The sequence below is a fragment of the Felis catus genome, chromosome B1 (genome assembly GCF_018350175.1).
Source record: "Felis catus isolate Fca126 chromosome B1, F.catus_Fca126_mat1.0, whole genome shotgun sequence".
NCBI classification, from domain to species: Eukaryota; Metazoa; Chordata; class Mammalia; order Carnivora; family Felidae; genus Felis; species Felis catus.
The window spans coordinates 75867749-75894263 of record NC_058371.1 but is presented as its reverse complement, the minus strand read 5'-3'; the positions used below and the strand labels follow the sequence as shown (position 1 = coordinate 75894263).

The window sequence follows — 26515 nt, the reverse complement described above, 5'->3', positions numbered from 1 at the left end:
GCTGTGAGGGCAGTACCCACCTTGTAGGGTTGCTTAGAAAATGGAGTGAGAAAACACATTATGTACTTTATAATACACGAAGATTGTTTTAGGCATACAAGAAGCGTTCAGTAGTATGAAGCTTATTAACAACATTCATTATCTTATTAAATATCAGTGGAAAAAAATCGTATCATTTTTATGTTTAATGTTTATTTAATGTTTATTTTTGAGAGAGTGGCAAGGGGCAGGGACAGAGGGAGATACAGAATCTGAAGCATGTTCCAGGCTCTGAGCTGTCAGCACAGATCCTGAGGCGAGGCTCAAACCCACAAACCGTGAGATCATGACCTGAACTGAAGTTGGATGCTTAACCGACTGAGCCACCCAGGTGCCCCAAATCATATCATTTTTATAGAAAAGCCATCTGATAAAATTCAGTATCAATTATTGGTCTCAAAGAACTCTATAAAATAGAGTAGGAAAATATTCTTAGCAAAATAAGGTATGTCCATCTCGTTCCAAAAGCCATCTTAGGCTTAATAGGAAATTTGAGAACATACTATGAATATATTTGCAAATGAATATATTTGCAAATGACAAGAATATACGACGAGAATACCCAAGAGAATCAAGTGAAAAACTAATTATAAAGATACTGTATAGGGGTGCCTGGGTGGCTCAGTTCTAAGTGTCTGACTCTTGATTTCGGCTCAGGTCATGATCTTGTCGTTAGTTTGGGCCCCACCTTGGACTCTCTATTGACAGCATGGAGCCTGCTTGGGATATTCTCTCTCTCTCTCTCTCTCTCTCTCTCTCTCCCCCTCTCCCTCTCTCTCTCTCTCTGTGTCTCTCTGTCTCTCTGTCTCTCCCTCTCTCTCTCCCTCTCTCCCCCTACCCCGTACCCTCTCTCCCTCTCTCCCTCTCTCTCCCTCTCTCCCTCTCTCTCTCTCTCTGCCCCTCCCCTGTTTGCATGTGCTCTCTCTCTCTCAAAATAAATAAACTTAAAAAAAAATACAGATAATGTATAAATGTGCCTGGATGCCAAGATATTATGTCAACATTTACAACTTTCATATATACCAACAATAACTAATCTGAAGATATATGGAAGAAAAGACCATTAGCGTACAAAAGTATAAAATACCTAAGAATAAACTTAAGAAATATATATGATGTATATGTAGGCAGGCACTTAATGCTGCTGAGGGATGCAAAAGAGATATGAAAAGGCCTGTCATATTCTTGGATAAAAAGATGCCAATTCTCCTTATATTCATTAATATGTGTGTTTGATGATGTTCTAGTGAAAATAACAATAGGATTTTTTTTTTTTTGGTGGGGGATACTAAACAGGCTTATTCTATGTTCGCATGGAAAAATAAACAAGAGATTCAAATATATTATAAGGCTGTGATACTTGAAACATTGGTATTACCAAATACCATATTTAGTGTATGATAAAGATGGCCTTTCAGATTAATTAGAGAAAGATGCTGTGTTTGATAAGTAGTCGGATGAGCAGGTAGCCATCTGGAATGAACAAGCTATTTAGAGCGGTACCTCAAATGTTAAGCCAAAAGCTATATAAAACAAATTAAAAAAATAAGTTCTAGAAGACAGCATGAGGAAGCTATTTTATAACGTTGGACTGCATAGGGCCTAAGTAAGACAGAGAACTGAGAAGCCACCAAAGAGATCGACCAACTTGATCGCATTGCTGCCCCCCACCCCCGAAAAAAAAAAAAAAAAAAAAACTAAAAAAATTCTGCATAAGGAAAGTCAGAGAACAAGAAAATTGGGAAGAATGTTTACTTTTTTATATTAAAAAGGGGGACTAATTTCTCTAATAAAGAGATCCTACATATCCATAAGAAAAGTCCAGCAACTCAGTAGAAACATGGACAAAGGATACAAATAGTCTTTAAAAGGAAGGGAAATAACAGTGGCTTCTAAACATGAGAAGATGCTTAATACGTTTATTAAAAGAGATTTGTACGTGACAACTATGCCAAAGTACCATTTATCTCCATTAAATGGGCAAAGATTTAAAAGGTTTATGATCTACACTGTAGAGAGTATGAATGCAAAACAATAGCCTCTTTAGTGGCCAATTTGGCAGAATCTACAATAACAAAGAATCTCATATCCTTTGACTGGGAACTTCAGTTCTAGAAATTTATCCTAGATATGAATATATCCTCTGAGACATACTGTATATACATATGTACTATGAATGTATCTTACATGTATATATATATATTACCTGTATGAGAAAGTGATGTATGTACAAGATAATTATTGTAGGAGTGTTTATGTTGGTTAAAGATTGGAAACAACTGAAATATTCATCCATGGCAACTGAATAAATACATTGTTACATCTGTACATTAGAAAACCAGTGCAGTCATAAAAAATACCTATGAATCTCTTTATGTATTGTCTTGGAAAAATTGCCAGTATGTGTTTGGTGAAAAATGCAAGGTATAGGATAGTTTATATAATATGTTTATCTGTGTTAAAGTGTTTTGCTTGTTTATGAATAGATACAGCCTCTGGGGAGTATAATTTGAATATGAAGATACCCCCACCCCTTTTAAAAACAATTACACTTAGCACAATGCCTTGCACTTAGCACATATTACATGTTGGTGGTGGTGGCTATTTGCATTATAATTACAGGGTTTATCTCCTGAGTTGATTTTTAACGATTGGGTCTAGAAGAGGAAGCCCATCTTGCTATAAATGCTGCTTAATGAGGGTCATACTCATGTTGTTCATCAAAAATGCTATATATGCTTCCTGAAGTATGTTTCTTTCTTTCTTTCTTTTTCTGAAGTATGTTTCTTGGAGGATGTCAGTACAAGCTCTGCAAACCAAAGATGCCAAATAAAATTGGGCAACATTGGATTAAAACTAAGCAGGCTTCTTTCTTGCAGGTTTTTTTAGATCCTTAATACATAAAATGTTCTTTGTGAATGTTCAAGAGAGATATTTAGAATGCAGTGTTTTCCAAATTTATTTGAATGCCAAACTTTAAACAACAATTACTACTTTTTTTCCTTTAAAAAACATCTTTTTGAGTAGTTGTCACATTGGGAAATAGCACTTTAATACTTAGATTTTGGCTTTGTTCACCTTTGTTATTCATTTTAATAAATGTGTATTTTTGATATATTTCTAAGATATTTGTCATCTCTTTCTGCCTGCTTTTCCTCCTCTGTGATATGCTACAACTCATTCATTTGTTTCTTGGTTGATACCTTCCCAAAGTCATCCAGATTACACTGGGTTTCTTGGGTAAATAAGAGACTCTATAAAAGTAATGCAAAATCTCAGGGATTGATTGAATGGAAATTGAAGATTGAAGCTTCATTTGATTCAGCTTTTCCCAAAGCTTTAGAAGTTTTGCTGTTGGGGTGGGGTGGGGCAGAGGAATATAATCAACTTAATGGGTAGATAGTTGAGGAATCGTGAGCGTATAATGTGGAGAAGATGGCATCACTGTGGGTCAGAAGATAGGGTATCTCCCTCTGTCTTCACCACATACCAGCTGTTTGATCTTGAACAGGTCACTCAGCCTCTTGTGCCTTGTGCTTCGTTTTTATTGTCTGTAAAATTCAGGGATTGGGTTTAGGTCCGTGCATTTTAAGGCTGTTATTGATGTGCTTAATGGAATCATTGAAGATTGTAGAACCATGTAGAATATATTTTGTTCTATCCTACAGTTTCCACGTGTGGATATAGTCTATCTCAGGTCAGCTCTTTTGGAGGATGAAATTATTCAATAATTAGCTCATAGTCAATTGCATGTATTTGAATGAACTTGTTGAACTTTTTGAGACTTCTGTTTTGATTGATTGATTTAATTACCCTCCAGGAAAGCACTTGATTATAGCACAGGTCAATTAATATAGTGCTGCAGATAAATCCACACCTCCTGTGTAAACCCCCTGAATCTGTTGTACTGATTATAGGGAGAAGTCCATGATGTGGATATTAATTATCCTCCCTGCCCCCCACCCCCGCCCCGTGTTCATTTGGTGGTTTCGCTGTGCTTTTTGTGTGCTTCTGCCTGCTAACAGATTTCTGAACTCAGCACAGCAGAGGTCTAAATTCACTGAATTTATGCCATCAGGAAATGAGGTTTAAATTTTGTTTCTCAGTTGAAATTAGGGATGTAACCTAGCTGTTACACAGAAGAGTGTGAGCCTGAATATGATTTTATTATGTGGAGGTAGAATGTTTTGTTAGGAGAGTACTTGCCTGAGCAGAGATCTATCTGAGTGTGACTGAACAGTTAACTGCTAACTCCCTACCACCCCCCCCCCCTCTTTTAAGCAGGAGAAATATTTTGTTTTTAAATGAGATGACAACCAAGAGAATTACCAAGACCCAGTGAATTTTTTTTGAGAGTCCTATCAATTTACTTGAGTTCTTTTTAACCTTGCTTCGATGTCATTCTGTGCATTACTGTCAAAGGACTCTGCTTCCTTTGAAGTTCCAAAGTGTTGCTGCTGGCGGAATCATGATGGTAAAATAGAAATGGTTCTCAGTAAAGCCCTTAGTGATAGATACACGATGCCTTTTTACCTAAGTAAAAGCGTATGTGTGTCTAAAAATTTAGAGTGTAAGGGGAGGATATGTGATATATGATAATGGACACTAAGATGGGAGAAGTATTTCTCATGAATTAGAGATGCCCTTTCATAATTCAAGAGTCACAGAATGAAGAAAGGCTCGAAATCACCTGAAAAGCATCTGGAAGCAATCTGTAATTCTTAAGAGGCACTAGGAGAGCCTGTATCTCTCCAGTGCATGATGATGAAACTGTTCATGTGGGATTATGGAAAAAGTAGCATTCTGTTCTCTTGTAAAACCTCTTGCGATTAAATGCCTGTAGATTTGATTATGAATTACACTGCGCTGTCCCAGATGCTTAATAAATGATTAATTCATTAGAGTGAAGAAGGCGGATTTGAAGGTACTGAAGATATTTTAATATTTTTAAACAACAAAAATTCAACGGAATAAATTTGATGATCAAACTGGCCTTGTTTAACTGATTTATGAATTGGGCAACCTCCCGTCTAGAGACAGACAGGAGCTTTATAGAGCTGTAGAAGAGGAAAGGTTTTTAAAGGCAGGAGGGTGGGGGCAGAAAATGGAAATTATTAGCAAAGAATACATTGTTTCAGACAAGGTTGTCACCCTAAGGGAGATGGGAGGGGGTGTATTCGGTAGATTATCTCGCTAGTGCTGTTCAGCTAATTCCATGTTGATTTGTTAAAGGTTACATTCCTGGGGGGGATGGTGAAGGGGTTGGAAAAGCAGGTTAGGTATTAAGTCTTGGTTTGCTGAGGTGGGGTTTAGCACAAGTGCCTCCATTTGGGGCCTTCTGTCTCCTTTTTAATGATAAGAATTTATTTGCATGTAAAATGTTACCTTTTATTTTCTGTGCCTCATACGCACTCTTCTTGTGCCTGGTCAGTACCACTACTGTACCCAGTTTTGAAGATTTAGGTTGCCCTGAGGTCCCCCCCCTCCCCATTTTTTCGCTTTTGTGAAACTTTTGTTACAAGAAAAGGTATTACATTCCAAACACATCCACAAAACCTCTGACAGTGACTTCTAGGAAGCCATGTTTTAATATATTGGACTGTTGCAGGAAAATTATTGCATTAACGAGTGGCTCATCCTTGTTACACACAGATTTTAAAGACGTATTTGTTGTACTAGACTCTTGAATTGTTCCCTTTAACTAAGTTGGGGAAATATTTTACCCAATACTTATAACTATATCAGAATATATTGCATCTTATTTCTTGCTTTTGCAAAAGTAGTTGCGATCATATGTAATTACAACATTGCACTGTGCTTTTTCTTCATATGGTAAATGGCATTTTCCATTTTGTTATAAACTCAAAGTTTTTTGATGGCTGACAAAATTACGGTTAAGTAAATTATGTTGTGTCAAATTTACTTAACTCTTCCCCAGTTATTGGGCATTTAAATGGTTTTCGTGCTTTACAGTTAAGTGTTTGTATGTGTGTGTATATATATGTATATATATATAATTTAATTTTATTTTAATTCGAGTAGAGTCAACAGGCAGTGTAATAGTTTTAGGTGTACAATATAGTGATTCAACACTTCTGTACACACCCAGTGCTCATCACCACAAGTGCACTCCTTAATCCCCATCACCTATTTAACCCATCCCCTCACTCATCTTTCTGGTAACCAACCATCAGTTTGTTCTCTGTAGTTAAGGGCCAAATTTAAGTGTAGCATTTATTGTTTTCTTATAAGATGTTCTTACCTGGACATTTGTCTAGCTTCCACCTATTTTGATCTTGAACAGTGACTTCTTGTGGTTTTGTTTAGCATTTGCATTAGCTTCTGCCTTTTGTACTCTGTGTTTGGAGTTAGTGTTTTTGCTGTGCTCTCCAGGACACTTCTAGGTGTTCTTTGTATTTCTCTCAGGTAGGATAATTTCCCAACATTCTTCAGACTCCTGCATTTCTGGCTGTACAGTAGGGATTAAGCCATCTATCTGTGTTGTGAAACTTATCTTCTCAGTTAGGCCTGATGATAGGAGATGTGTGTCTAAGACCAACGTAAACCTTGCTCATGGGCTGGCAAAAAAGCTGGAATTTTCAACTGTCAAAGTCAGGGTAGGTCAGAGGTACCAGGGAATATTTTGGGAGTATTCCACACTTTTAAAAAGTTGATTGTGAAAGTCGTTTGTGGCCCTGCCTTGACTATTTTGTATTGTATTGTCATTATCTTAATACAATGCTGCTGATGCAGGGGTATGGATTTATTTAGTTTCATGTTTTTTTTTTCTTCTGTTCTGGAAGAAGTGTGTAGTTGTCTAACATCTCTTAGACAATGGAGGAATCCTCTACTTTCTGCTACCCAGAGGGAGTCTTTCATTTTTGGCAAACATTCAGGTGTTTAAGTAAAAATTTACTTTTTGCTTATAATTTTCTTTTTGATAAAGAGAGGTGCGATCTGAGGAGAACCCTCTCAGTGTACCACAAATGGTGGGGAAAGGGAGGGGAGAAAGACTAGAGAGTCTTAGACTGGGTTTTAGCAGTTTATTAATGATCGTGGGATATTTTTTATTCCTTTCTATAGATTTCGGAAGTCTTCTTCTGGGAGTTTCCAACAGTGCCAAGTGTTGGAGAAATCTTTTCTGCCCCTCTGATAGTGTGAATTGAGCAAATACAGCCCAGCACTACGCTACCAAAGACGGCAATCTCAGGTAACATCTTCTCATTACTATTAGTATGAGTTCAGTACTGTTCTGTAACAGGCTTAAAAAAAAAAACCTACTTGAACTTACACATCCAAGTGAACATTATCTTGTTCACAACAGTTTGAGAGGCTGTCCTATACTCAAAACATTTACATAAACATAAAAAACCAATTTATTTATGTGTTTTTTGGACCTACATCTCTATCCTCTAGTAGCATTCTTTTTTTTATTTTTTTATTTTTTAAACGTTTATTCATTTTTTTGAGAGGCAGAGACAGAGCGCAAGTGGGTAGGGGCAGAGAGAGAGACAGACGCAGAATCTGAAGCAGGCTCCAGGCTCTGAGCTGTCAGCACAGAGCCTGAACCCCACGTGGGGCTCGAACCCGCAAGATCATGACCTAAACTTTGGTAGCTTAACTTACTGAGCCACCCAGGCGCCCCTCTCCAGTAGCACTCGTAAACATCATATTTTCTGTGGTGGCACATCTCAACCCTGTGGGGGTGTATTTGGGAAGTAGTCTAAACTTTAGAGCTAGGGTGATGAATCTGTGGGGCTCTACTTTTGATCAAAAACCACAAGGTACAGTAACATAATGAAAACAGTTTTCCTTTTTGTAATTTGTGTGTTTGAAGGCTTATACACTGTATTAAAAGTTAATTCTAAGAAGAGGTGACTCTAAGTTTCAAACAATGGTAGTATTGTTAAACAATAGGGCTTATAGTTTGCAGAGAAGCATGTGCTATCTATTTGACTATGTATATGTTGGTATTCTTTCTTATTAAAATCAATCAGTCTGCATTGTAGAAAGTGTTCCTGTATTAATGAGGTTAAATAAGATGGGATCTAAACTTCAGGTATACCTCTATGCCTTGTAATTTGCATCTTACTGGTGGTGTGTTTTGCATTGTTTTTCCAAGTGTTATTAGGGTGCTTGTTAAAAATGCACATTAAAAATTCAAATTATTAGGCCCCAATCTAGGGTGTCACAATCAGAATGGTGTGGGGAGGGGTTTGGGAATCTGCATTTGTCAAGTAAATACCATCGAAGATTGACATCCCCAATGTTGTAAAAGCATACCTCTATCTAATCTTTGTATTTTTTTTTAATGTGAAGCTGTTGTTGCATAGTTATTTCCTTGATATTTGCTTTGAATATAATAGCACAGGACTACATTCTCAAGTAGCTTATCATTAGATCAAATGGAGGGTGTAATTGAATAAAACTGTACTTTGAACTTTATGTCTAAATTCACAGTGGATGTATTTTTTCCTTAGGTGCAAATCATAAATCTATTTCTGACATCCAGATGCCAAATGCTAAATTTTATGAAAGATCTGCTCTTCATATTTGCTAATAAGTTGTACCTCAGATATCTTCTTCAAGTGTGGCTGGAAAAGAGGAATGGGGAGGCACTGGAGGCCCCTGGAGTCTATGCTACACTCATTTGCCATCCAGCCCAGTGTTTTCCAGTAAATACAGTGAGGAAAGTTTTGCTGTGCAATTTATGATTCAAACAGAAAAAAGACTTGGGGCGCCTGGATGCCTCCCGTGTCCGAGCATCCAACTCTTGGTTTTGGCTCAGGTCATCATCTCACAGTTTGTGGGATTGAGCCCCATGGGGGGCTTCATGCTGGCAACATGGAGCCTGCTTGGGATTCTTTGTCTCCCACTCTCTCTGCCCCTTCCTGCTCTCGTTCTCTTAAAATAAATAAATAAACTTAAAAAAAAAAAAAAAAAGGAAAAATTTATAGTGTCCTGAAATTTTGTGAAGCTCTTTGAACCCCCCCAATGAAAGGGAGTATTAACATGAAATGAAACAGTAGCCTTTGTTACGATGTTATTTTCATTACCATGTACATTCTTTAGTAATCGTTCCTATAAATTTACTATTTTTAGGTAGTGTAAGCCTTGCGTATAAAGTGTGTTAGTTTTTAGATATTTTCAAATTTACAGATTATACCTTTACTTTAAAAGATATGTGCACTATTATAGCATTCTGTGCATGTTAATATTGAGAGATAAATGTAAAATAAAAATGTGACTGTAGATTTCTAAGTGAAGGCTATTATCTTGAGATGCTTGTTTCCTTTTTTTAAATATATAGTTTTTTATGTTTATTTTTGAGAGAGAAGGACAGCACAAGCGGGGGAGGGACAGAGAGAGAGGGAGACACAGAATCTGAAACAGGCTCCAAGCTCTGCACTTAGAGCCTGATGTGGGGCTCAAACCCATGAACCGTGAGATCATGACCTGAACTGAAGTCAGACACCCAACCGACTGAGCCACCCAGGCCCAGAATTTCCTTACTTTTTAAGGCTAAATCATATTCTACTACATTTTTGTGTTATCCATTCATCAACTGATGGACTTTTGGGTTGCTTCAGCTTTTTTGGCTGTCACGAATACTGGTGCTATGTATGTGGTGTATAAATATGTTTGTGTCCCTGTGTTCAGTTATTTTATTATATGTATATATATTATTATATATTCTAGTATATATCTAGAAGTGGAATTGCTAGTTCAAATGGTAATTCCATTTTTGATTTTATGAAGCACTGTTTTCCTTAGCAGCTACATCACTTTACAGTCCCACCAATGGTACCCAAGAGCTCTCTACATCCTCACTGACAGTGGTTATTGATTTTTTGTTTTGTTTTGTTTTGTTTTATTTTTATTTATTTTTATTATTTTAAAAATTTACCTCCAAGTTAGTTAGCATATAGTACAACAATGATTTCAGGAGTAGATTCCTTAATGCCCCTTACCCATTTAGCCCATACCCCCTCCCACAACCCCTCTAGTAACCCTCTGTGTGTTCTCCATATTTAAGAATCTCTTCTGTTTTGTCCCCCTCCCTGTTTTTATATTATTTTTGCTTCCCTTCCCTTGTGTTCATCTGTTCTGTGTCTTAAAGTCCTCACATGAGTGAAGTCCTATGATATTTGTCTTTCTCTTGACTAATTTCGCTTAGCGTAATACCCTCTAGTTCCATCCACATAGTTGCAAATGGCAAGATTTCATCCTTTTTGATAGCCGAGTAATACACCATTGTATATATATATATACCACATCCTCTTTATCCATTCATCCGTGATGGACATTTGAGCTCTTTCCATACTTTGGCTATTGGTGATAGTGCTACTATAAACATTGGGATGCATGTGCCCCTTCGAAACAGCATACATTTTTCCCTTGGATAAATACCTAGTAGTGCAATTGCTGGGTCATAAGGTAGTTCTATTTTTAATTTTTTGAGGAACCTCCATACTGTTTTCCAGAGTGGCTGCACCAGTTTGCATTCCCACCAGCAATGCAAGAGATCCTCTTTCTCCCCATCCTCGCCAACATCTGTTATGTTTGTTTGTTTTTAACATTTATTTATTTTTTTGAGACAGAGAGACAGAGCATGAACGGGGGAGGGTCAGAGAGAGGGAGACACAGAATCGGAAACAGGCTCCAGGCTCTGAGCCATCAGCCCAGAGCCCGACGCGGGGCTCGAACTCGCGGACTGCGAGATTGTGACCTGAGCTGAAGTCAGCCGCTCAACCGACTGAGCCACCCAGGCGCCCCTGTTATGTTTGTTTTCTAATAGCAGACTTTCTGATGGATGTGAGTTGGTATTTTGTAGTTTTGATATGCCTTTCCCAAATGATTAGTGATGGTGAACACCTTTTCATATGCTTTTTGGCCCTATGTGTACCTTTTTTTTTGAGAAATGTTTAGTCAAGTCCTTTGTCCATTTTTTTAAAAAAAATTTAATGTGTATTTTTGAGAGAGAGAGAGCGAGAGAGAGAGAGAGAGAGAGAGAGCAAGAGAGCAAGCACTTAAGCTGGGGAGGGGCAGAGAGAGAGAGAGGGAGACACAGAATCCGAAGCAGGCTCCAGGCTCTGAGCTGCCAGCACAGAGCCTGACGTGGGGCTCAAACCCACGAACTGTGAGATCATGACCTGAGCAGAAATCAGACACTTAACTAACTGAGCCCCCCAGGCACCCCTTGTCCTTTGTCCATTCTTTAATTGGGTCATTTGTCTTTTAGTTTTGAGTTGTATTTTTTTAATATATACTATATTCTGATATTAATCCTTTATCAGAAATATGACTTGCACATATTTTCTCCCATTCTGTGGGTTGCCTTTTCACTCTGTATATTGTGTCCTTTGATGCACCAAAGTTTTAAATTTTGATATAGTTCAGTATATCTGTTTTCACTTTTGTTGCCTGTGCAAATCAAGGTCATGAAGCTTTCCCCCTGTCTTTTCTTCTAAGAGTTTTTTTAGTTTTAGTTTTTATTTTAGGTCTTTGATCCATTCTGAGGTAATTTTTGTATATGGTGTAAAGTAAGGGTCCAACTTCATTGTTTTGTGTATGGGTATCTGGTTTTCCCAACACTGTTTGTTGAAGTGAAGTTTGTACTTTTTAAAAAAAAAAAATTTTTTTTTTCAACATTTATTTATTTTTGGGACAGAGAGAGACAGAGCATGAACGGGGGAGGGGCAGAGAGAGAGGGAGACACAGAATCGGAAACAGGCTCCAGGCTCTGAGCCATCAGCCCAGAGCCCGACGCGGGGCTCGAACTCACGGACCGCGAGATCGTGACCTGGCTGAAGTCGGACGCTTAACCGACTGCGCCACCCAGGCGCCCCAAGTTTGTACTTTTAAAAACAGTTTAGGATAAGGAAAAGAAAAGCAGAAAATCATAAATGGCTATGTTGTATCTATGTAGGAATAACCAGAAACTCCTGTGTTTGTAATTAAGAAGATATGTCAGACTATTTCAGAAACAAAACAAAAAGAAAAAAAAGACTATTTCAGAAACTATTTTATAAATATGAAGCCCACTTTAGACTAAGGTTTAATAAATGTAGGTTAGTGTAAAGGCTGTGTTTAAGTTTTATGTTTGTTAATTGGTGGGCAGTGACTTCTTGTATTTGGGCTTTGATTATGGTAAACTCTGTTTTGTTTTTTAGGTATGGGTGTGTGTGTGTGTATGAGACCTGATACAGGGCTTTTCTTAGTTAACTCTGGCCAATGAAGGATCTTGTCGTTTTATGGAGCTTTAGTTTCAAGATCGTAACAGAATCAACGTTTTTGTGGTAGAGAATAGCCAGTAATGAATCCTGGGAAAAACCTGTAGCCAGCTCAAACATTCACCTGTCTGTGTAGCAGAAGTTATTTGGAACCTGTTTTTGCCTCTTAGCTGTAAAAAGCAGTGTGTGTGTGTCAACAGAATATTTACACTGGTTTTGGAAAGGTCAGACATCAGATATTGCACCCTTAGAAGTCAGGTTATTTTTGGGAGGGGAGGAGGGTACTGGGCACCGAGTGGGAAGAATGTAGTAGCAAATATATGTAACTGAGAGGAAAGCCTGGGCAGAAGATTGAGGGAACAGTTCAGGTGGGTGTAGGAGTGGCATGGATAATGAAAGGATTGCATACTTAGGCGCATTACTTTCTTCAGAGGAAATGGTAACGGATAATAAAGGTAGCACAGTAAGTACTACAGATGGAAAGTGGGTTTGAAAGGAGTTGGAGACAATATGATATAAAATGTGTATGATAGTCTTGGGGAGATGCTGTCAGTGGAATTCATCTGTTAGGGATTTTGTTCTCAGAACAGTGAGACAAATAGCAGGTAGACAGAGGCAATTACAGATATTCTGAGCTGTTGAGGGAATTACATATTTGAATGTAGTGTTTCAGGGTTAAGACTTGTCTACACGAGAGAAGAGCCACAGTGACAGCAGCACTAGAATGCTGTCTTTCGGACGTAAATCCGGGATGTCCGAGTCATGCAGAATTGGGGTGGTGAGTGACTTCCATGGCTTTGTGTGGAACCAGTGGGAAACCACTGTCAAAAGTGGTTTTGCATAAAAAATCTAGCCTCAAAACTGGACTAGATTTTTCTGAGTAAATGATGCTGAGGGAGCATAAGGCAAGCTGATAGGTAGCAAACGCCAACCCCCCAGGTGGGGTATGTGTGATGTTATTCCTGACACTCCTGGCTGTGCAAGGACACAAGAAAGGAGAAAACAAATGATTAACTGATAGAGATCACAGTCATGCAGGACATGAGTCTCCATCAGTTTACGAATATCGTAGTAAATTACAAGAAAAATGCAATCTTGTTAATAGCCTCATCTCCAGAAACCTATAGGCTCAGTTTCCTGGAGCCCCAATATCACCCTCCCCTTCATAGTGATGTGGGGAACAAAGGCAAGAAGGAAATGGCAGGTAAAATTAAATTTCTTTATAACCTGCAGCCCACTGACAAATACTTAAGGCAAATACGGAGTGTGCATAACATTTCTCCAGGAACCTCTTCTGTCATCATGTTAATGTCTTGCTAGAGGGAAAATAACCTTAGCTTGAGAATAGCGAGGGCTCAGGTATCTTAGGAGTCTTCTTTCACTTATGGAAGTCCTTTTAGAGGCCTCCCTTTTTGCCTTTACCTCCTCCAATTCCATAGTATATAATCAGTTACTCTTCACAACCCCAGTGCAGCTCTTTCTGCCTACGGGTCCTGTTCATGCTTTAATAAAATCACCTTTTGGCACCAAAGAATTCTTTCTTGGCTGTCAGCTCTGGACCCCCACCACTCCAAAACCCCATCAAATAACATAAAGAGATACCTAAAATGACTTTGTACAGTCAAATAATCAAACCAGCTACCTAGTGCTTTCATTCTGAAATTTGTTCATTCTGCATGTATCTTTTCATAATTTATAGACTTTAAAATCACGATCTATCTTTAAATTGTTTTGTGCAATCTGTCCTTTTATGTATTCAGTTATTTTTATTTCTTCATAGGTTCCACGACCCTTGTAATTTCATTCTAGCTTAGTTTGGATCTTTTCCAGCTCTGTATGTTTCTTCCAGTTTATCAGAACGGCTTAGAATAAATGTATGTAATTTATGTTTGGTCATGTTTTCTATTTATTTTCAACAACGTTCCTGAAACGCATTGGCTTTTCTTGGTCTTTAAGGGTACAAGGCTGCCCTGAATCGGTGTACAGAGAAAAGTCTCTAATGGCTTAGTGCAGACCAGAGGTTGTCAAAATGTGGTCCCCCGATGAACAGCATCAGCTTCCACCTGGACGCTTGTTAGAAATGTAAATTCTTGGGGCCCCTTGGGTGGCTCAGTTGGTTAAGTGTCCGACTTCGGCTCAGGTCATGATCTTGTGGTTCATGAGTTTGAGCCCTGTGTCGGGCTCTGTGCTGATAGCTCAGAGCCCGGAACCTGCTTTGGATTCTGTGTCTCCCTCTCTCTCTGTCCCTCCCCTGTTTGCTCGCATGTGTGCGCACTCTCTCTCTCTCTCTCTCTCAAAAATAAATATTAAAAAAATTAAAAAGAAATGTGAATTCTTAGGTTGAATCAGAAACTCTGAGGGTAGAGCTCAGGTAGTTATGTTTAACAAGACCTCAGATGATCCTGATGCATATTACAGTTTAAGAATTGCTTCAGTCATTCTCATTAGTTATGTGCTATTGTCCAAGTCATACGTATTCGTTAAAAAATTTTTTTTAAATGTTTATTTATTTTTAAGAGAGAGACAGAGTGCAAGTGGGGGAGGGGCAGAGAGAGAGAGAGGGAGACACAGAATCCGAAGCAGGCTCCCAGGCTCTGAGCCATCAGCACTGAGCCTGATGTGGGGCTCATACCCATGAATGGTGAGATCATGACCTGAGCCAAAGCCAGATGCTTAACTGACTAAGCCACCCAGGTGCCCCGTCATTCATATTCTTTAGCTCTTGGTTTCCTGATCAGATAAAGCAAGGGTTCTCAAATATTAGTGTGCACACAAATTATCTAGTGAGCTTATTTAAAAAAATTTAAAAAGCAGTAAATTTTTTCTAACCTCATACCCTGAGATTCTGATTCAGTAGGTCTTGGATGACTCCGCTGTCTACTTTTCAGCAAATTTTCATATTTATGATCTGAACCAGTGGATGTCTCTGAGTTTCCTTCAAGTTATAAAGTAATGGGATTTTAAAATGGCTTTTTTGGGAGGTTCAGTAACTGAAGCTTGGGGGCCAGAGCTTTATTTGCAAAGTGCAGTTTGGATTATTTTTCACTGAAACCAATATGTTCTGATTTTGAAAAATCAGAATCTTACCTTGAAAAATCTTGTTCTTTCTTGACTACTTAGATTACTGTAGGAGATTTTTCTGATGCTAATCCTCATTGGTAAGGCAGTCCGCTCACTTAAAAGAGCTTTCCGACTCTTGTAAACTTGGAGATTTCATTATGTGGTTCTTTAGGTAATTTATAAAAATAAACACTGGCTCTTAGGGAATACTGCTTTTTACTGAGGTCTTTTTGTCCTTACCCTTTATTTATAATCTCTGAGATTGTTCCCTCTGTGATGTTTCCCTCATCTGACTTTTGAAGGAATTGAGATCAAGCCTCCCTGATATGTGCCACTTTGGCATGTGGATTACTTTGAGCTGAATTTGAGGCCCAAAAGACTCAGAGATTTCTCCTCCCTCTTAGGGGCCTAAAAGAATTTATATAGGGGGCTTGGTCCAGGAAGAGAACTGTCACCAGAGATAACTATAAATATGGTCTAAGTGTGGTAAGCTTGGGGGAAGCTTGGCAAGGCCTGGAAATCAGGTTCCTTTCTGTATCTCATTGTCTTTGAATGGCATGGAAAACATTTGTTTTCCAAACATTAGCTCTTCCCACCTTTTGTAAATTGTCTTTCTCCCCTTTGAAGTCTCACACCCCTACCCCCTTCTCCTTAGCTCAGGATGGCATATAAGCCTCAATTGCCCAACTGCCTGTGGGTCACATTTTTGGGGACTCCTGAATGTATGTAATGAAATCTGTTTTTCTACTGTTAATCTGTCTTTTGTCAATTTAATTCATAGACAGCCAAAAGAACCTAGAAAGGCAGAAGAAAATTTGCTGCTCCCCTCCCATGCCATTCATATTTTTGTTTCTTTAATTTTTATGGTACAATCTTATTAGAAATATTTTTCGTGAGTCTCCCTCTTAGTGGCTGCTCCTTCTCAGTCTTTTTTTTCCTTTATCCCTTGAATGTCAGGGTTCCCCAGGAGCTTCTTTCCTCCACATCTCACCTACATGCTCTCCCCTCAGGGCCCGCTTCTGCATGTCTGCCCGCCCTTGCTCAAATGACCCCTTAATACCACCCTTTCTAAAGTAGCACCTGACTCTCAGAACTCCCCTCTGAGCTTTAGTTCATATAATCAGCTGCCTACTGGATATCCCACAGGCAGATCCAGTTAAAATATCCAAACAGGACTCTTCTTTCTACTCCCCTGAAATCTCTCATGTTCCTTGTCTTGGTGAATGGCATCACCATCACCCTTTATGTAGCTGACATTTATCCAGCATTCCCTATGTGCCAGGGACTGTTCTAAGGACTTTCAGGTAAGTCTCACACAATTTTTTGAGGTAGATTCTATTGTTATTCCTATCATACAGATGTGGATACCCGAGTATGTGGCTTAAGTAATTTCCCCAAGGTCACAGCTGTTAATTGGTGGAAATGGAATCCCAGAGTTTGTAGTCTTAATCATTGTGCTCTGCTACCTTCCTCTCTCGGAAGCCTAGCCAGATGTCTAGGATTACCCTTTACTTCACCCTCTTTCCCTCTGCATGTCTGCTCAGTCCTCTTGAGCAGACTAAATTTCCTACTAAATTTCAGAAGCACAATCTACTTCTCTGTCTCTGTCTCTCTTTTTTTAAGTTTATTTATTTTCAGAGAGAGAGAGAGAGAGAGAGAGAGAATGAACTTGTGCTGAACAGAGGAGGGGCAGACAGAGAGGGAGAGAAAGAATCCCAAGCAGGCTCACACTGTCATCATGGAGCTGGATGTCGAGCTTGAACTCATGAACCCTGAGATCATGACCTGAGCCAAAATCAAGAGTCAGACGCTTAACCAACTGAGCCACCCAGGTGTCCCTCTCTGCTTTCTATTGTAAGTATTCTGATCTAGGCCTGCATCATCTCTGGCCCCTGCAATTATAACCTGTGTCCTCTTTCCATCCATTTCTTTATATTATGGCCAGTGTGTTATTCTTCCTTGTAGTAAATCTGATTATGACACTTTTCTGTACTCACCAGCCTAACCTTTCCATGATCAGATAGCTAGTATTGGGTGAATCCTCGATTATTCCACTTCTCTGTTGGGCAAGCCCCAGGAGTTCTGAGGAAAGAATGCTTCAGGCATTTGAAGAATCTCACCCTAAGGCAGAAAGCTGGAAGGGTGCAGGTACCCGCACCTTGGTGGTACCTATATTTTGAGAGTTTCAAAATAAAAAGATAATTGATATCTTTGTTTTTGCCTCTTTGGGTCCTTAATTTGTATGTAGAGAAATAAAAGAACAAAAAAGTCAGAGTCAGGTCTGGTGCAGAGAAGGGTCGGTATCTGTCCTTTTGGAAGCTCTCTGGAAGAGTGCGGTCCCCACTCCCACTCCAGTTCTGTGCTCTGGCAAAGCATACCGTTTGCATTCCCTACAATATGTCACGGTCCCTCTTTTCCTCTGGGTCTTTTCATATGCTCTTCCCTCCACCTAGAATACTCCTCCCTCACTGTCTCTTCGTCTGGCTAACACTACCATTTCCGTTTTCAGGTCTCAACTTAAATTTCACATCACCTGGAAAACCACCTCTGATCCCATTTACCTTTCAACAGTTTGGGTTAAATGCTTTTTCTTACCTGCTGCCATAGCATACCATTCTTTCCATACCATCTGATTTATAAAAAAAGTTTTTTTTTATTTTGAGAGAGGGAGAGTGAATTGGGGGGGGTGGTTTGCAGAGAGAGAGGGAAGGAGAAACACAAGCAGGCTTCATGCCCGCTCAGAGCCTGACATGGGGCTTGATCCCACAACCATGAGATCATGACCTGAGCCGAAATCAAGTGTCAGATGCTTAACTGACTGAGCCACCCAGGTGCCCATATAAAACTGTTTCTTAATTGTTCAGTTTTTCTTTTAGACTGTAAGCTACATTATTGCTGTGTTTCCATTGCCCAGAGTAGCTATTGATTGTATGGAAGAGTAAATGAGTATTTAAATGAACTAATTAATTCCTGCCAATTCCAGCTGCTTCGTACCTTTTTAAAAATAACTCTGTAAGTTGATATATCAGTTAGGGTTAGGTTCACCCATAAGTAACTACCAGAACCAATGGCTCAAACAAATTAGGGGATTATTTTTCTTCCACATAAAACAAGTCTGGCACTAGGCTATCCAGGCTTAGTGTGGTGGTTTCTTGATTATCAGGGACCTAGGTCCTTCCATCTTTCAGCTTTACTATCTTGGTGTGATCCTTGCCCCATGTTCCCATCTCAAGATGGACGTAAGAAGTCTAGCTCAAGTGTAGGTCCTCATTCTAGGAATGAAGGGAAAGTCAAAATGCAAAAGGGAGCTTGCCAGCAGTCTGCCTCTTGCCTCCACCCTTTTTAGGGGCTTTCCTGAAAGGCCTTCATGGATTTCCTTCATGGATTTCCCCTTATACTCATTGGTCGGACGGTATCATAGTATCACCTCTGGCTATAGGGAGGCCAGGAGATCTTTTTTTTTTTTAAATGTTTGTTTATTTTTGAGAGACAGTGTACAAGTGGGGGAGGGGCAGATAGAGAGAAAGACACAGAATCTGAAGCAGGCTCCAGGCTCTGAGCTGTCAGCACAGAGCCTGATGCAGGGCTCAAACCCATGAACTGTGAGATCATGACCTGATCTGAAGTCGGATGCTCAACTGACTGAGCCACCCAGGCACCCCCAGGAGATCTACTTTTTGCCTTAGATCTTGGCTGCTTGCTGCAAAATTGGTATTCTGTTAATAAAGGAGAGAATTAGCAATCTACTTGGATATTTTATGATCTTTATTCACAGGCATGTAAAAAATCTAAATGATTACTTTTATGAAACATTTTTTTCTGGGTATTTGCACTTAGTGATTTGAGAGTATACCTTAAAGTCTCATTGAGATGCGCCCCAGTCTTCTGGTGGGAGTATAAATTGCTAGAATATTTAGCAAAATATTTGGCAAGAGATATCAAGAAGTAAGAAATTTCTATCTTCAATCTCCTTCTCTTCGCTTTTCTGTAAAGCTAAAATCTAAATTCCATAAATTGGATTATTTTGAGAATGTAATGACTTGGGAAAATGCTTACGATATAATATTAAAGGGAAGGAGCAGGAATCAAAATTTGATCCCAAGTCATTAAATTCTTTAAAAAAAACATGCAATTTTAACAGTTGTCATTCATTCCACTATAAGAATATATTTAATCCTTTTCTTATTATTGAACACAAGCTTGTTCCAGTTTTTTCACTATTAAAAATATTCTTTGATGAAAGACTTAGTACATTTGTATATAATTTTATTTAGATTTCTGTGTTTTTGGTAGATTTATAGAAGAATGAACAGAAGAGATTGAAGATTTGGATCCCTTATTTGTTGATTTCTGTTGCCAATTCTTTTGCCACACATATTTTATACCTCTGATTTTGTAAAATTTATGAAATTATTAGGAAATGTAGGAAAAAGAGTAGAAAGATACTAGAGCTTTAAAAATAGTATATTGCTTATGCTTTGAGTCATTTTTACTATTCTTGTATTTTGTATATATTCTTTGTTTGCAGTGACTATTTTTTATGATTTAAAAAAGGAATTCAGTTGAAAATAAAGAATATGCCTTCTATTTTGATGATCAACCACTGCTTTGCTATTTAGGGTCTTATCATCAAAGGTAAAGTTATATATTGATGTTTTAATCACAGAAGAATAAGCAATGGAAGATGTATCCTCTAGGGTTTAGAATTTACATGTTAGACATGTTTTCCTGAATTGGTGTAAAGATCCCTTCTCTAGTTTGCCTGGTATTTCAACCTTACCTAATGGAAACTAGAAAGTTGAAATAACAAACGTTGCTGGGTCTTTTTATTTTCCCCAGTGGCATTTGTTGTAGTTGTTAAAAACAAAAGCACCACAAAACTTGAATTCTCGTATTCAGTAGCTGGATTGGAGCATCACCTCTATGTAGTCCTAGGGTCATTTTTAACTAAGTCATCATGTCCAGGGCAATTCTATTAATATATAAGTATATATTTGTTTCTAGAGAAAAATAATGAGAGGACCATGGAGTGTATGGGTTCATGTAAGTGACCCTTAGGCAAGATAGTGACCTCTTTCATATTCACAGGCTCTGTAGGCAGGAATAGAGTAATTTTAGAGGTGCATTCCAGAGTGTTATGTAAGGAGAGAGCGTATGAAAACCATGTGAAATATAAACCAAAGTAGTGTCAGTTAAAAAACAACAAAAACAAACCTCTAAATCAACACTGTCTGTCAGAATTTGGGGACCTCGGGATGGGAATGCAAGGTTTAGTTATGTTTGGTGGGGAAAGGGCAGATTTGTGGGAATTTGTTTTGAGTAGTTTCCTTCAGGCTCCTGAGAATGAGCATACTTTTCTAATGTAAAATCATTCTGTGGGCTGCTATAACATTTTGCCCCTAGTTCTGTTTTCCCTCAATTGAGAAAATAATACTGATAGAAAGGTATGAAGACTCTACTCATATTTTTAAGTAACTTGGTATTTTATTAAACATAATACTGTCTGTATACTGTCTGTATACTGTCTATAGGTACTCAAAAAGTGGTTAAAGTGGAGTTTGGGCAACAATGGCCCATGGACCAAATCTGGCCTGCTGTCTGTTTTTTTTTTTTTTTTTTTTTTTTTTTTAAACCATCTACCAGCTGAGAATAGTTAGGGCATTTTTTTTTTTTTTTTAATGTTTATTCAGTTTTCAGAGACAGAGTATAAGCAGGGGAGGGGCAGAGAGAGAGAGGGAGACACAGAATCCGAAGCAGGCTCCAAGCTCTGAGCTGTCAGCACAGAGCCGGACACGGGGCTTGATCTCACAAACCGTGAGATCATGACCTGAGCTGAAGTTGGCTGCTTAACTGTCACTCAGGTGCCAGAGTTTAGGCATTTTTAAATGCTTGGGAAAAAAAAGAGACAGGAATATGTATAGAGAGCATACAGTTGACGCATGAACAATGTAGGGAGTTAGGGGCACTGGCTTCCCAGAAAATCCACAGCTGGGGCACCTGGGTGGCTCAGTCAGTTGAGCATCTGGCTCTTGATTTCAGCTTAGGTCATGATCTCATAGTCTGTGAGTTCGAGCCCTGTGTTGGGCTACTGTCAGCAAGGAGCCTGCTTCAGATCCTCTGTTTCCTTCTCTCTCTGCCTCTCTCTCTCTCAAAAATAAATAAACATCAAAAAAACAGAAAAGAAAATCCATGCTAACGTTCGACTCCCTAAAAACCTTCCTAAAATCACCAATAGCCTCCTATTGACCAGAAGTATTACTGATAACATAGACAGATAATTACTACACATTTTGTATGTTATATGTATTATATACTGTATTCTTAAAGTAAGCTAGAGAAAAAATATTAAGAAAACCATAAGGATGAGAAAATACATTTATAGTTCTGTATTTATTGAAAAAAAAAATCCACATATAAGTTGACCTGTGTAGTTCAAACATGTGTTGTTCAAGGATCAACTCTATATGTATCTTGAAAAGCCTAAAATATTCACTGCCTGGCTCTTTACAGGAAAGAAAAAAAAAAAAAAAAAAAAAGACAACCCTTGATCTGAAGCAGTTGTTTTCAACCAGAGGCAATTTTGCCACCAGGGGACATTTGGCATTGTCTCCAGACATTTTTGGTGGTCACAACTGTGGGGGGTGTGGATGCTACTGGCAATTAGTGGGTAGAGGCCAGAGATGTTGCTAAACATGATGCACAGAATGGCTCCTCAAGACAAACAAAGAACTGATCCAAAATGTTGACAAAGACTTTCTCTTGCCCAAACTTAAGTTAGGCTCCTCTGAGCCTTCTTGCTGACTAGGTCTTAAACTTGGCTCCCATCCTGTTTTTGGCCTGCCTATCTCCATTTTGGCAAGAATTTTGCCAAGCCAGTTTAGTGAAAATACCCCCATTCTTAATATCTGATCAGCTTTGATTCCTGATCAAATTCCATATTCCCCACCCTTGATATCTGCTCAGCAAGAATCCTGTTAGATCAGTTTAGTAAGAATCCCCCATCCTTGCTGTCTTGTCTTAGTAATTTTCTGTCTCCTGACCTCTTCACTCTGCTTGTTGGTTGGTATAAATTCCCAGTTGTCTTTGCTCTATGGAGTTGGAGTTGAGCCTGATCTCACTCCCCTGTTTTGATAGTCTTGACACCTATTATAATGGTCCTGAGTTAAATCCTCCCATACTTGTTTGACAACTGTCAGAATATTTTCTCTTTAACAATATCAGTAGTGTTGTGGTTGATAAACCCTGGACTAAAGTAATTTCAGCTTAGGTCATGATCTCATGACCTAATGTTTGGTACATATATGAATTCAGGGATCACCTCTGCAGAATGACTGCAGTGGGACCCCCCCCCTTTACCTCTGGGGTTCCATTGTTTTATAGGGAGGAAAGACCAGCAAGCACAAACCTGCACTGGGGAACAGTTGCTTCAGGACTTGGAAGAGGCCAACTGTAAAGATACTTTACCCAACAACATTTCCAGGGTAGAGGATGGCTGTGCTCTTTGGGTGGCCTTAAGAATGAAATAAGGTGGGGGCGCCTGGGTGGCGCAGTCGGTTAAGCGTCCGACTTCAGCCAGGTCATGATCTCGCGGTCCGTGAGTTCGAGCCCCGCATCAGGCTCTGGGCTGATGGCTCGGAGCCTGGAGCCTGTTTCTGATTCTGTGTCTCCCTCTCTCTCTGCCCCTCCCCCGTTCATGCTCTGTCTCTCTCTGTCCCAAAAATAAAAAAATAAAAAACGTTGGGGAAAAAAAAAAAAAAAAGAATGAAATAAGGTGGACTCTATCTAGGGGGATTTCAGTTTCAACCTCTCTTTCTCTCCAGTATTTGTTTACACGTTGGAATCTTCATTAAAAGATAAAACCTTGGGGTGCCTGGGTGGCTCAGTCGGTTGAGCATCTGACTTCAGCTCAGGTCATGATATTGTGGCTTGTAGGTTCAAGTCCCGTGTTGGGCTCTGTGCTGACAGCTCAGGGCTCGGAGCCCGCTTTAGATTCTGTGTCTCCCTCCCTCTCTGTCTCTGACCCTTCCCCACTCACACTCTGTCTCTTTCTCTCTCTCTCAAAAATAAACATTAAAAAAAAAATAGAACCTTGCAATCTTCAACTGAAAGTAAAATGCTAAAAGGCAAATGTATGAACTTGTTAAAAACAAGTTTAGATAGTTACTAAGCAATAAATGGAAGTGATTACTATATCTTTTGGGTTCTCATTTAGAAGTGTGTAAAGAGAACAAGAGTGCACACAGGGTCTGAAGATGTGTTTTTATATCTTGGGGTAGAAGTTAAGGAGATTGGAAATCTTGCTTGGTGACTGAGAGGCAAGAGCAAGTGAAAGACAAGAGCTATAACTTGACTTTTACTGTATATGTAAGTCCCAGTCTCCCATTTCTTTTGCCTGCTACTTTCCTAAGAACTGGAGCCCTGACCTCTATTCAATCCATGTGGCTTTGCTTCCTTCTCTGGGCAGAAACCCTGGATCGTTGGCTTACCTACTGGTCTGAACTTCTCTTTTTTCCACATGAAGCCAATTCTGCCCAGTACACATCCAGCCTGCTCAACCGAACCCCTCTAGCTGATGGTTATCATTTTCTTTAACATCCTGATTTTCCTTGACCACATTATTCTAGACTGAGTTCTGATACATGACTTCATAAAGTAAGCATAGTTATAAAATGGCCACAAAGCCCTTAATGCATGCCAATTAGAACTTCTCTCTGCATTTCTCTCCATTCTCCACACGTTTTAATTTTTACCCCATTTTCTTCTGGAAATCTTTCATTTTGATGATGGGAAGTCATAAAGAAGACCATGCTGTTGTTTATAGATCTTCAGCTATTGTCTGGGAGAATATTCTCATAAGAGACTTCATGGGTACTATCAGGACATTGTTTGAGACTATTTTAATGACTCGGAATTGACAACATAGAAGATGTCCAGAAGGACAGGGGGAAACTTTAAAATTTGTGCAGAGAGAGGAGGAGAGCATATGGAGACTTCTAATTAGTAGCCTACTGGACTTTGTGGCCATTCTTTCTTTTTCTAGTCTCCCAAAGGACCATTTTAATGTATTAGCAACTCAGTAAAAGAAGGCAACAATCAGTCAAGCAATGAGGTAGAACCTCCTAATTTACTATTTGTTATTAATAGACATAGAAAAATCTTTTTCCCCCTGGATTAAGTCAAGATCAGCTATTCTCTTCAAATAAAATCTATTAAAAAAAATTAAATCTGCTAATGTATCCTCAGAAATACTGTATAATCTAGGCTGAAGAATACTGAGTTTGGAGACAGCCTACCTGGGTTTGAATCCTATCTCTGCACCTTGTCACCTGGGACGAGTTACTTAACCTCTCTCTGCCTCAGTTTTCCTTTCCTCTCAGCTGTGAGACAGAGAAAATAACAGTATACCTACCCCATAAGATTGTTATAGGGACTCTTGAGGCATATGTCGTTTAATTGTCCTTCAGTTTATTGCTCTTCAGAGATACTGTGTTTTTGCTTTTTTTTTTTAATTAAAAAATTTTTTTTAACGTTTGTTTTTATTTTTGAGACAGAGCATGAACGGGGGAGGGTCAGAGAGAGGGAGACACAGAATCCGAAATAGGCTTCAGGCTCTGAGCTGTCAGCACAGAGCCCGACGCAAGGCTCGAACTCACAGACCACGAGATCATGACCTGAGCCGAAGTCGGCCACTCAACCGACTGAGCCACCCAGGTGCCCCTGCTTTTTTTTTTTTTTAAACAAATTGAAGGTTTGTAGCAACGCCGCCATCAAGCAAGTCTTTCAGCACCATTTTTCCTGTGGTTTGCTCACTTCGTGTCTCTGTGTCCCATTTTGGTAATTCTCCTTTTATTTCAAACTTTTTCATTATTATATTATGATGGTCTATGATCAGTGATTATGACTCACTGAAAGCTCAGAGGATGGTTAACATTTGTTTAGCAATATTTTAAATTAATGGATACATTAATAAATGCATTAACACAAATATGTATTAATAAATATATTACTACATACATTGCTAAATATATATAAATTAATAAAAACATTGATTTTTTAGATGTAATGCACACTTGCTAGACTAAGGTATGCTGTAAACATAACTTTTATACGCACTGGGAAACCAAAAAGTTCATTTGACTCACTTTACTGCAACATTAATGCAGTGGTTTGGAAGCAAACCTGCAGAATTTTGAGGTGTGCCTATCTTAGTTTATATGTAAGTCTACATGCTCAGTGCCACTGAAGCCTTAGCTATTATTAGTAGTATTTATTACAGTCCTGGAGTTAATGACCTAATCCGGTCAAATATTAATTTAGGGAGTTCAAAGAAATAGGTTCAGACATTTCCAGAAAGAAAAGCCTAAGCATAATTCTTAAATCAGCGAAAGTTAAATGAAACAGTTGGCAGATTTAAATTATATGTTTTTTGTATAAGTGACTCACCATACACATAATAGTGTATAGCTTTATGTTTATGGTATCTTCAGCCGACGAAGTACTGCTGCCTTCTGGGTATCTATTATGGCTGTGGTTAAAATGGCACTTGGTTAAATAAGTATCACTGGGCAAATACTGATTTTCTGAAGAACATAGGAATGAAGATTTGTATGGAGTTCAGTTTTGGAGAGGGTAGCAAAACACATGGGATTTGAATTTGGGTGATACCAGCCATCATAAAGGCAGTAAAAACACCTGGACTTTGGTCACATGACAGAATAAATTGGCCATCTGTGGAGGGGGGCAATTTTTCCTTCATGTTGTTCAGGAGATCGGAATTCAGAAGATTAGACATTTTTCTTTAATCAGTATAGTTGTTTAATTTAGATGTACAGAAACATTTCCAATTGACATTTGCTTTCCTAAAATGCCAAAGGAAATGCCTGAGCTTCATTTTCATATTTTATGCCAATAACCTAATTTTTTTAATGTTTATAATCAAATACACCTGTGTTAATATGTGTTGTACCCATCTGTAAAAGGATGTAATTATGGTATAGAAAACAAATTTAGGAAAGAGATAATGGATTTATTCTTTTAAGTAAAAATATATCTTCTTTCTCCGAAAATGGTTTTCTTTAAGAATACCAGAAAATCTGAGCAGCATTCTGCTAGTTGATTTTTTTTTTTAAAGCATGAAACAGATGCTCCATTGATCCCCGATATGGTTATTTATGTGCCTGGTT

General features: G+C 38.7%; 1 protein-coding gene across 6 annotated transcripts in view; it reads left to right on the top strand.

The window, feature by feature from the left end:
* Nucleotides 1-26515, top strand: part of FHIP1A (FHF complex subunit HOOK interacting protein 1A) — a 276539-nt gene that overhangs the window by 95434 nt on the left and 154590 nt on the right. For all 6 annotated transcript variants that reach the window (XM_045055776.1, XM_045055775.1, XM_045055774.1 and 3 more), the window contains one exon: nt 7123-7249. The gene's annotated coding sequence lies outside the window, so the exon portion shown is untranslated. The remainder of the gene's footprint in view (nt 1-7122; nt 7250-26515) is intronic.